General features: G+C 50.1%; 1 long non-coding RNA gene across 1 annotated transcript; it reads right to left on the bottom strand.

Annotated features, from left to right (window-relative positions):
* Positions 1 to 443: 443 nt before the first annotated feature.
* LOC124228952 (uncharacterized) lies at positions 444 to 3969 on the bottom strand. The gene is made up of 2 exons (XR_006885816.1): positions 2434 to 3969; positions 444 to 2220 (listed from the first exon to the last, which is right to left on the bottom strand). It is a non-coding gene; the product is annotated as an uncharacterized LOC124228952 (long non-coding RNA).
* Between the last annotated feature and the right edge of the window lie 6567 nt (positions 3970 to 10536).

Below are 10536 nucleotides of genomic sequence, written 5' to 3'. Positions count from 1 at the left end.
GCTGCAAAACAGACATAATGCTTCCATAGAGGAAGCGGAATCTTCTCTGCCACGTGTTCTGTGTTTTTTGTTATAAAATATTTCACATCCCAAATAATTTAATATGTAAGAGATAAAGAAGCCGGTAAATATCACATATAAATCACCTAGCTTGAGAAATAGAACCTAACCAATCTTTTAGAAGACCCCATGTACGCTTCTATTTAATACCCTAAACTGAAAACTGAACACAACACCTTCACCTCACATGTCATTGGCCAAAGTTGCACCACATGCCCATCCCTAAACTATTATTTGAGGGTAACAGAGCCATCCGATTGCTCAGATAAGTGATCTCAGAACTTTGTGGTCTCAGGACTCCTTTACATTCTTAAAAATTACTGAGGACCCAAAGAGCCTTCGTTTATATGGGTTACATCTAGTGATAATACCATATTAGAAACTGAGAAAATTTAAAAATATTTAATTCATTTACAAATTACAATAATAAATCCAATACATGTTAGTACACACACACACACACACTTTTTAAGAAAAACACATTTTCTAAAACAAAAATAATTAGTGAGAAGAGCCACTCTGTTGTACATTTTTGCAAATCTCTGTCTGGCTTAACAGAAGAGAGCTGGATTCTCCTATCTGCCTCTGCATTCCGGTCTATTCTAATGCTGTTGTCAGTATATGACAAAAATTTGGCCTCACAGGGATACGTAGTTGGAAATAAGGGGAGTATTTTGATAGCCTTTTCAGATAATTGTGGATACTCTTCTCTGATCCTACACCAGAACTCAACAAATGATAGCTTCTTAAAGGTCAGAAGCAATGTGGGATCTAAAACTACATCAATGAATGTTTCCTACTCTGTTACATTAAAAATCCCTGGGGCTATCTTGCAATTAGAATAGATTTGTTATCTGTGCATCATGGCATTGTAACATCACACAGTCATTTGGAAAATATTGGTTCACTAAGTGTAGTGTTATTGAAACATGTCCACGTATTCTTCGGTACTCTTCCCTTTAAGAGGTGGAGCTTAATTTCCCTCTCTTTGAGTGTGGCCTGTACATATGACTCACTCTAATGAATAGAATGTGGTGGAAATTACAGAGCATGACTTCTGAGGGTAGATCATAAAAGACACTGAGGCTTCTATCTTGCTCCCTCTCTCTGATCACTTGCTCTGGGAGAAGCTGGCTGCCAAGCTGTGCGCATCCTCAAAGCCCCGTGGAGAGGTCCGTCCAGTGACGCCTCCTGCCAACAGCCACGTGAGTGCACCTCTTGGAAGCAGATTCTCCAGGTCCAGTCAAGCCTTCAGATGGCCACAGCCTCAACAGATGTCTCGACTGCCACTGCAGGAGAAACTCTAAGTCAGAACCATCTGCATAAGCCACTCCCAAATTCCTGACACACAGAAACTGTGAGATAATAAGTGTTTGTTATTCTAAATCACTATGTTTAGGAGTAATTTGTTATGCAACAACAGATATCTAATAGGCTGCTTATGCAGATCTTCCAAGTGTTGACACATTTCATTATTCAATATAAAAAAATCACATTTGCTAATATCACCACCAAGCTCATCAGAAGAATCTTTTAAGTACTGGGAAGCTGTCAAGATATATGGCAAATATATATTTTTCAAAATTCTAATTTTTGCTTGAAAGACCAAATTTTATCATTGGCAACAAATAATGTCAATTGCTTCCCTTGAAGTGACAAGCTTACTTTGTTCGTTTTCTAGAAAAGTCTACCAAACATCCAAGTCCAAAGAATCACACTGTCAGTCATTCAAGTACAGGAGGCATTTTCTGGAAAAAAATTCTAGTTCAGCCAGCAAATCAACACAAGCACAGAACTGCTTTTTGTTGAGCACATGACACCGATTACTACCTCCAGGGCAGGAGTTCCATCTCACAGAGGACAGCAAGTAGTATACCACCTGCCAAGAGGACCAGCAGTCCCAAGATGTCAACCCACTGCATGGTTTGCAGGTGTTAGGGTTGCAAAGAAAGACTCGACTCACACAGGCAGTGGATAGAACACCACTTTCCTCACACAGAGAAGAGACAGGGTGAGACCAGCATCAGCAGTGAGTGTCCCCCGCGGCCAGCACGCAGGGTCTGCACGCACTCCGCCTGTGCCGCAGATGAAGGGCTCTAGTGTCTCCCCACAGGAGCCCGCGCAGCAGTAGGGGTGGGTAGGTGCCATATGACACAAAGGCTTTAGCAGAACAAAGAGGTACACATTAAGTCCAGAACAGGGACAGAGATTCTCGAACAAAGATATGCCCAGCACAGGCCAGGAAAGCTCTTTGTCTCTTCGTAAGGAAACGTTCCAGACCCAAGGCATGCTCTTATGTGACTGTACAGCGGTTCAAAGACTGCACACACGTGACTGCCTTTCCCAACACTTTCCTCAAGACAAACACAGTACCTTGGTATGCAGCAAGCCTGCTTCATGCGTACTTCCCATTCTGTCACACAGGGTAGCAACAGGACCTCTACTCAAGGTTCAAAATGGAGTAAAATGAATACTTTTTACAGCTTCATGAAGAACATTCTTAAGTGAAACTGGCTCCCCCTCCCCCCTAAAAAGCTTTGGTGAAAAATACAACTGCAAATATAGTTTGATGCCACTGCCTTGATTCACGCCAAGGTGCTAGCAGTTTTCCATGTCACTTTAAGTTTAAATGTCAATACACTGAAAAATGTAAACAAATCTTAGTATTATTGTGAAACAGTTCTGCCCTTGCAGATCCCCTAAAAGGGTCTCAGGAACCTCCACAGCTAGCACAGAGGAATGTGGCAACATCGAATTACTAGTAGTAGGTGCGGGGAGGGAGGGGAGAGCGCCAGGCAACGCTGGGAAGTCTGTAGTTCACGCACCTGTCTTGTAGAAGTTACCAGTAGCTGTAGCTCCTTAGGAACAAATAGGTGTGCACTTCACTTAACACGTTTGGAACAAAACTAAATTACTATGGGTTGTGTGTCTCACAGAGAACCAGAGCTCTGAAAAATGCGTTCCTCATCTGCCTGCTCAGAGACACCTAAGTTTCTTCCTTTTGAGACATACAGAGATGATGGGTCTCATTCCCTCGCTCCCTCACCCCTGCTCCCTGACCCTCCCATTTTGCCCCAGTAACTTTCAGTCCCTCAAATGTTCTGCAGTTCCATCTTAGTCCACTCCTTCCCTCCAAATGCTGCAGACTCCCTATCTCAATCCCAATCCCACCAGTTGCTCCCATTTCTAGCCAGGTGCTCTAGGTGGCCTCCGAGGGGAAAGGTGAAAACAGGTAGTGGGACCGACAAGCGTCGTGGGGTCTGAGGAAGGAGGCTGCCTTTCTCCAGAGTCCAGGCATTTGAGGACACGTGGTGGACGGGCCATAACTAGCCAGAGGGCAAGGGCCATAGGAAAGTTATCTTCTTGGGAACAGAGGCAGCACGTCAGGAACCACAGACCTTCCCCTCCCTGCTACTGTCCACACCTGTCCTCACTACCCACAGCTTCGACTCCCTCAGCCACTGCTGGAAGTAGCAGAAGAGCTATGGGACCCCCACGTGGAGCCCCGGGGGGGTTACGCCCTTAGGGCCAAGGTCTCACTAATTCCCAGAGGAAGACGGGCAAGGCAGGTTTGGGAACAAAGGGTACCCGGGACCTTCTAGCTATGGGCCTCCATTTCCAGACACGCCGGCGGCGGGAGAGAGGCTGCAGCGCCCGCAGGCCGACAGAGCCGGGGCAGGGGGGCGAGGGCAGGGACGGGGCGGGCCTCGTGGCGCCGGGCAGAAGCAGCCAGAACGCTGCACAGCCAAGCGCAGAAGGACTGTCGCCAGGCCCTCTCCCTCCAAAGGCCCGGTTTCTCTGACTCACGAACGACCCCTGGAGGTAAACAGTCCGCGAAACCTCGAACCGTTCTACCCCCTTCAGAAAGCGTCTCTACTGCCAGGCTCGCCCATCTTCCGCTTTCAGAAAAAAAGCGTAGTTCCGGTATGAGGACCCCGAGGAGCTTTCTGGGAAATGGAGTCCGGGTCAGGAGGATTCTGGGAGTCGTAGTTTCTACTGTTCCCTGTGCGCACGCGCATTTCCGTTTTCGCGTCCTGCCGCCTTTTGCTCGGCGGCGCGGCAGACAGACGTGTACACGTGTGCCTGGCCGTTTTTCGATCTGCGGTAGCTCAGGCTCCTCGTTCAGTGGGAAGGGATCCCGGGGCGGGAGGGGGGTGGGGAATGTGACTGACAGACTTGGGTCCTCCATCAATTACAATTGCCAATTGTAATTGGGCAATGACAGCGGAATGTAGTAGTCTCCGAGATGCAGGACGTAGGGGCAGCGCGTTAGGGCCCGGAGGACGAGGCATCAGAGCCCAAACCTTGGGGTGTGGCATAGGACCTGGCCGAGGGGCGACGCGTCCAAATTCTGGGGCCTTGAGAGCCTAGAGTCTCCAGTGAGCAGGGCTACTACGACGTTGAAAGGACCCTCGAGTTAGACTGCGGAGATGGGCTTTATCCCCCCACAGTGTAGAGCTGTTGTCAGTTTCAGGCGGGGCGCGCTGTGGCCCTAATTTCATTTTATTAAGGTCAGTTCCGCTGTGGTTCGGAAGAGTCGCTAGGGGGAGGGCATTGGAGATGGAGCAGTAGTCCAGGGAGATGTGATGAGAACCAGCGGTGGCAGTGGCAGTGTGGACTGAGCTGGTGATGCCGGTTCAGGAGAGGGAGGAGCTGAGGATTTCCAGATTTTTGGTTTGGGCTACTGGCATGTATGCAGATATTCTCACCTAGTGAAATTCTTACTCAGAATCTGTCTCAACCCAAAAAAGACTTGAGGGGTCCATGAGTGAGCACACATGTGCAAATCCATGGACAAAACTATTCAGATGCACACTTTGACTCAGAGGACATTCATGTGCATAGCCACGCAGCTCTGTTATACCCACCCTGTGAGTGCACTGGCGTGTAAATACACACAACCACGTAGCTCCTCATGACCACATACTCACTGCCCAGAAAGGGCCCTGATAAATGCATCCTTCATGTCACCTCAAAGAGCCTCTGCCCAGAGCTGAGGAGGCCCTGTTATCTTGGTCTAAGTGTGGCCTCTGGGCCAAAAGGACACGGTGATTTCTTTGGGCTTCTCTCTGGAAACTTCAGGCACAGCTCAGCCTTTATCCTTCCTACTACATCCATGTCCACCATGACTCTCTGACTCCTCCTAGTTTTCTTCCTGCCACCCTGGCCTGATGGGAGGGAGAAATGGGGCTTGAATTCAGGTAAGGGCTTTGCTTATGTGAATGTGTTTGCTGAGCATCTTCCCAGAGCAAGCAGTAGTTCTGAACATATTTGTATGTGCTGAGCTCTTTTAAGAATCTAATGAAAGCTGTGGCCCCTCTTCCTAGATAAACACACATCTTTATATCCACACTATTTTGAAAACAAAACTGAAACCCATCTAGGGGGCCCTGATTAAGAACCTCACTAGAGATAGAAAAGGTCGGTTTCCTAGCTGCCCTCTCTGCGGTCTTCAAGTGGCTCTAGAGGGGAGAAGAGGAGGGCCCCAATCTCCCAGAGGAGTCAGGCCGTGAAGAAGGGGCAGCCTCCCCTCCCATCCATCTGTTACCCTTAGTCATGGAGCCAGACTGTCAGTCTTGCTGGTCCTCTGCTGGGCAGTCAGTCTGTCAGCTGGTTAGTGGAAGAGCCAGCCAGACAGGCAGTTCCAGCTCATCAGATGTTATTTAGGGTTAGTAGGTCAGTTAGAAAGCCAGTAGGTCAATCAAATGATTTATGGTTTAGAAACTTAATCAGCCAATTAGCCAGTCAGTCACTCAGGATTAATTTTTCAGATGGACAGTGGTCCGTCAAGATCTATCAGACAGAAGATCAATTTAATGGTCAGTCTGTCCATCAGGGAGCCAGTTGTTGAGAATGTTAAACAGCTGGTTCATCAGTAGGACAACAGGGCAGTTGGGGTGAGACCATCTAGATACAGAGTGTGTTTCTACTGCTACATCCTCAAGGCAATGTGGGCAGGTAGAGAGAAGAGTTGACTCCTAGGCCACCAGATGGAGCTTCAGTTTTTGGGAAAGAGGTGACGTCTGGTGAGGGGACAAGGAAAGGAGAGGAAAGGAAAGCTTTTCTGGGCACTGCTGCCAGGGGCACAGCCGCACTGGGCAATTCGGGGGAGGGAGGGTGGAGGAGGAGCACCTTACCTGTCTGCCCCAGGAGCATGGAGGGGAGCAGCTCCCCAACGCTGAGGTACCTACTGAGGGCAGGATCTGCCCTCTGTTGAGATGCCTCTCTCTTCCCGGGCTGCTGCTTCAACTTCTCTAGGGGCCAGGGTAGGGTCAGACCAGTGGCCTAAAGCCTCCTTGTTGAACTCGGTGGCCAGCTGCCGCTTCTGCAATGGACAGCCACTCTAACTAAAGCAGGAAGATAGAGGTTAGTTAAAGAGAATGAAGGAAACATGGGGAAAGGACAGCAATGGACTTCATTTCCCTTGGGGAATAATTGAGATGTTATATAAGGTGTCAAATACCGCATTGGGCACAAGGGCAGGACTCAGAAGCTTCGAGTTCTTTTCTCTCCCAAAGGGAAGTGCGTGAGTGCAGGGAGTTCGATCTCCCCATTGTACCTAGAGCATGATGCAATGCCTCCGGGTGGGCTTCCTGGCTTAAAGAAATGGGCAGGGACATATTCTGGTTCCAGCTGGTTAGGTGAGTCAGAGCCGTTAAAAGAAAGAGTAGTTTGGGGGCAGTCATGGTTGCTGCCATGTGGAGTGCCCCGTGTACCTGGCACCTTCCGGGCACTCTCTCCTGGGAGGGGTCTTCCCGGTTCCCAGGTGAGGAACATACCACCTAGAGAGACTAGATATAGCGTCTGAGGTCTCACAGCTGGGAAGTGATACAGAACTGCGTTTGAACTCGGCCTGTGTGGCTCCAGAGCTCTTTCCTTTTCTGGGATATCACACTCCAGACACAGATGGAGAAAGGGAAGAGGGGAAGGACTGGAGGTTGCTAGGTCCCAGGAAGAGTTGCCCGGGGCCTCCTGACAGGACTGTCTCCTTCAGAGATTCTGCAAACCCGACGTCCCCCATGGTGACACTAAGACCCTTCTCTCTCTCCCAGTCATGCAAGAAATGTGCCAGCAGCTACAGTCCGTGTACAGCCCTGCAGCCTTGTACCACTGCAGGTAGTAAAGCTGGAGAGGTAAGTGGGAGCCAGACCATGAAGGGCCTGTGAGTCATCTTAGGGAGCTTGCGTGTTCTCTAGAAGGCAGTGGAGGGCCAGGGGTTTTCGCAAGGAGTGGGGTGATTTGATTTGCGCCGACACAAACGTGTAGTCCACATAGGTCAGAGAGAAATGCTGAGTCTGTGATTAGTCTGTGTCAGTGAGCCCCGCTGCAGACTTCGGGTGGGACCCGTGAGAAATGCTTACTTCAGTGGGTGCTGACCACGAGCAAGGGCTCTGCGGTCAAGCTGCTCTGACTCCCAGTTCTGCCACTTCCTGCCTCTGAGGCCTTAGCAAATGCCCTCGCCTCTCAGTTTTCCCTGTCTTAAAAATGGGAGATAATATGGAGGATTTCTAAGCTGCAGGGCTGCTGTGAGGCTGAAACAGGGGTATGCGTACAAAGCACAGTGCTTGGCGCGTGGCGGCACTCAGGGAACGCTGGGTCATCCTCACATCCAACACACCCCCGCCCCCCTTCCAATCTTCTCCGCTTCATGTCTTCCCAGCCACTGTTTGGCAACCAGGTCCAGGCAGGCTTGGAGCTGACAGCATCTCATTCTGTGGCTTCCTGCCCAGGGGCTCCTCGGATGCCGGAGTGCCCAGGTGAGCCCGCCGGGCTCTCATGCATGGTCAACCCAGAAGCACAGAGGACCCAGCTGTGGGTGGAGCCGGGGGATAAAGGTTTCCCCCTCTTCCCCAGGTGAACACTTGGGAGACACATTTCATATGGCTTCTCGGGGTCCCGTGGGCTGGAGCCCCCAGTCACGGCAGTCAGCTCAGCGTGCATCCTCACTGTGCCCCCCCAGCCCAGCCTCCCTGTCCTTCACTTCTGCTCCTTGGGACCACATTCCCTAATAAACACCTACACTGAGGTATTTTTTCCTCAGACTCTGCTTTCAGAGGGACCCAGCCTAAAACAACCCGTTATAAGATGATCTTACTTTCTTGGAAATGCTGCATTACAAAAAAATGGGAAGAATCAAAAGGAGCGAGAAACATGATCGTCTATGGAGAACCTTCCTTGGAGAAGGGTAGACTCTTGCCTGTTACGCATTCGTCTGTGTGAGGGGAACGGAGTGAGGGTAGAGGAAGCAGGATGCTGAGGGAGCTGGAGCAGCTTTGTCGTCTAGGATGACCCCGTTGCACACCTGAGTTGGCTGCTTACTACTGACTCTCTGATCCTGGCAGATGTCCGCCTCTGAACCTGTTTCCTCACCTGTAACACAGAGGCAGTAAATGCCAACTCATACGGTGAGACACAGAGACCATGTCAGCTGAGTGCCGAGCCCGGTGCCCAGGCCCTGGTGTGCGTCAGTAAATGCTGTCTTGGTGGAACAGCCCTGTGTAATCAGCTTGGGACTGTCCGGGACCAAGTTTCTCCTGCTGCTTCCTGTGTGCTTACTTCCCTTCCACAGTAAAATGGTGAGCCTCTCAAAGGCAGTGATAGAAGTCTGTGATCAATAGACACATTATCCCTTTCAAATAAACGACTCCAGCGTTACTGCCCAGACCAGCAGAGGCCTCAGCCCCTAGGGTTTGCTTGCTTCCCATAGCAGGTCGGTGCCCAGGAAGCCACTCTGAGACAGTTATGTATGCAGGAAGTTTATTGGGGTGGGTTCTTGGGGTCAACACTGTGATGGAAGGGAAGGAAGCAGGATGAGGGAGATGTGGGTTGCGATGCAGTCAGTCACAAGGCCTCAACTGACCCTGTGGGGAGCACTGGAGCTAGAGTGGCCCTTCAGGGTTGTCCTCAGGCTTTAAATCCCTGCCCTGTCCAGTCATTGGATGTGGCTGCCCTGAGAAGGAGGCACTGCCAGCCCGCACATTCCCGGCCACGGGGAAAGAAGTGAAGTGGGGGCTCTGAGTGGAGCAGCGCCCACCACACCTTCAGTTCTAATGGGTGGCTCTGGAGGATGTGGCGGTTACTGCTAGCTCTCCACCCAGTGTCCACTCACCCCTTCTTCCTTATTAAGAGGTGCCTGATTGTTTGAGACAGCAGTGTGCCCAATAAAAATACTCACTTTCCTAGACTCCTTTGCAGTGGAGGTGGGCCAGCGACCGCACTGTGGCTAGTAAGATGTAAATAGCAGTCTGGGCTCCTGATGACGTGGTGGAGCCGTTAGAGAAAATGAAAGGCTGTATCTGCTTAACCACTGTGATCAGGTTTCTGTTGTATGTAACCAAACAGTTCTAAATGGTTCACAGAGGCATTATCATATCCTGTCTTAAGAACAGGGTCCTTCAAGTTAAATGAACGACACCTCTGGGTCCCAGCTCTGTGCATACCAGCTAGCTCTGTGGAACCTCGGAGGAGTCACTCCACCCGGCTTCCTGTTTCTGTAAAATGGGAACGACAGGACTACCTGGCACATGTCTCATGTAACACTAGGGTAGCCAACTTGTCCCAGTTTGCCTGGACTTGCTCGGTTTTAGCACTGAAACCCCAGACAAACAGGGACAGCTGGTCACCCCATTAAAACACATCCCCAAACACCCTACCTCCTTTACGGATGGAAGACGGCCCTGAAGGCTAAAAATTCTATTTGATGCTGCCCCCTAGTGGCTGAATAAAACATAACTTCACTGCAAAAATCAGTTTTAGATTCTATAAGTGGTTTTATCTTAACAAAAATAGCAACCGCAGATGGTTAGAGGCCAAGTCGGAATATTCTCCTAACCATTTAGATTTAAATTAAACTGCCGTGACCCCACTATGTTTTAGTACTTCTTGATATTCGCCAGCAAATATAGTATCTTGTAGGGCTATCGGGAGGATTAAATTAAATTAGTGTAGGAAAAGCCTTTTCCATGGTGTGTCCCACAGTACATGGCTGTGAAGTTCACCCGTGTCGCGTAACCTGGGGTCAGACTCGGGGCTGTGACCCTTCCTTTGGGAAAGTGACTTCACCCCGAGCCTGTCTCCTCATTTGTAATAGCGGTAATGGGCCCTTCCTCAGAGGGCTGTTTAGATTGATAAAGAAATGCTTGTGGGGCCCCTTGACGGAAGCATGACCCAAAAATGGTGCCGTTACTATTGACAGAGTTATCCAGAAGCCAGGCCTCAGGCCATCCCTCTGCTGAGGGGCTCTGCAGTTCTGGGAGGAGCGTGCCAGCCCCTCAGGGATATCTTCTCTTCATCAAGGCGTCTCAGCTGGCAGCTGGGCTTCAGAGGCCAGAAGGCCTGACCAGGCACGCTGATGAATTCAGCCGGTTCCCCTTAAGCCGAAGCTATTATGACTCATCTGAGCTGGCCACTGGGCAGGCAATAGACAGGGGTACGACCCCAACATTCAGTTCAGTGGCCTTGAGCAACGACCAGAAC

The sequence above is a fragment of the Equus quagga genome, chromosome 1 (genome assembly GCF_021613505.1).
Source record: "Equus quagga isolate Etosha38 chromosome 1, UCLA_HA_Equagga_1.0, whole genome shotgun sequence".
NCBI classification, from domain to species: domain Eukaryota; kingdom Metazoa; phylum Chordata; class Mammalia; order Perissodactyla; family Equidae; genus Equus; species Equus quagga.
This window is presented reverse-complemented; position numbering and strand designations above follow the sequence as displayed.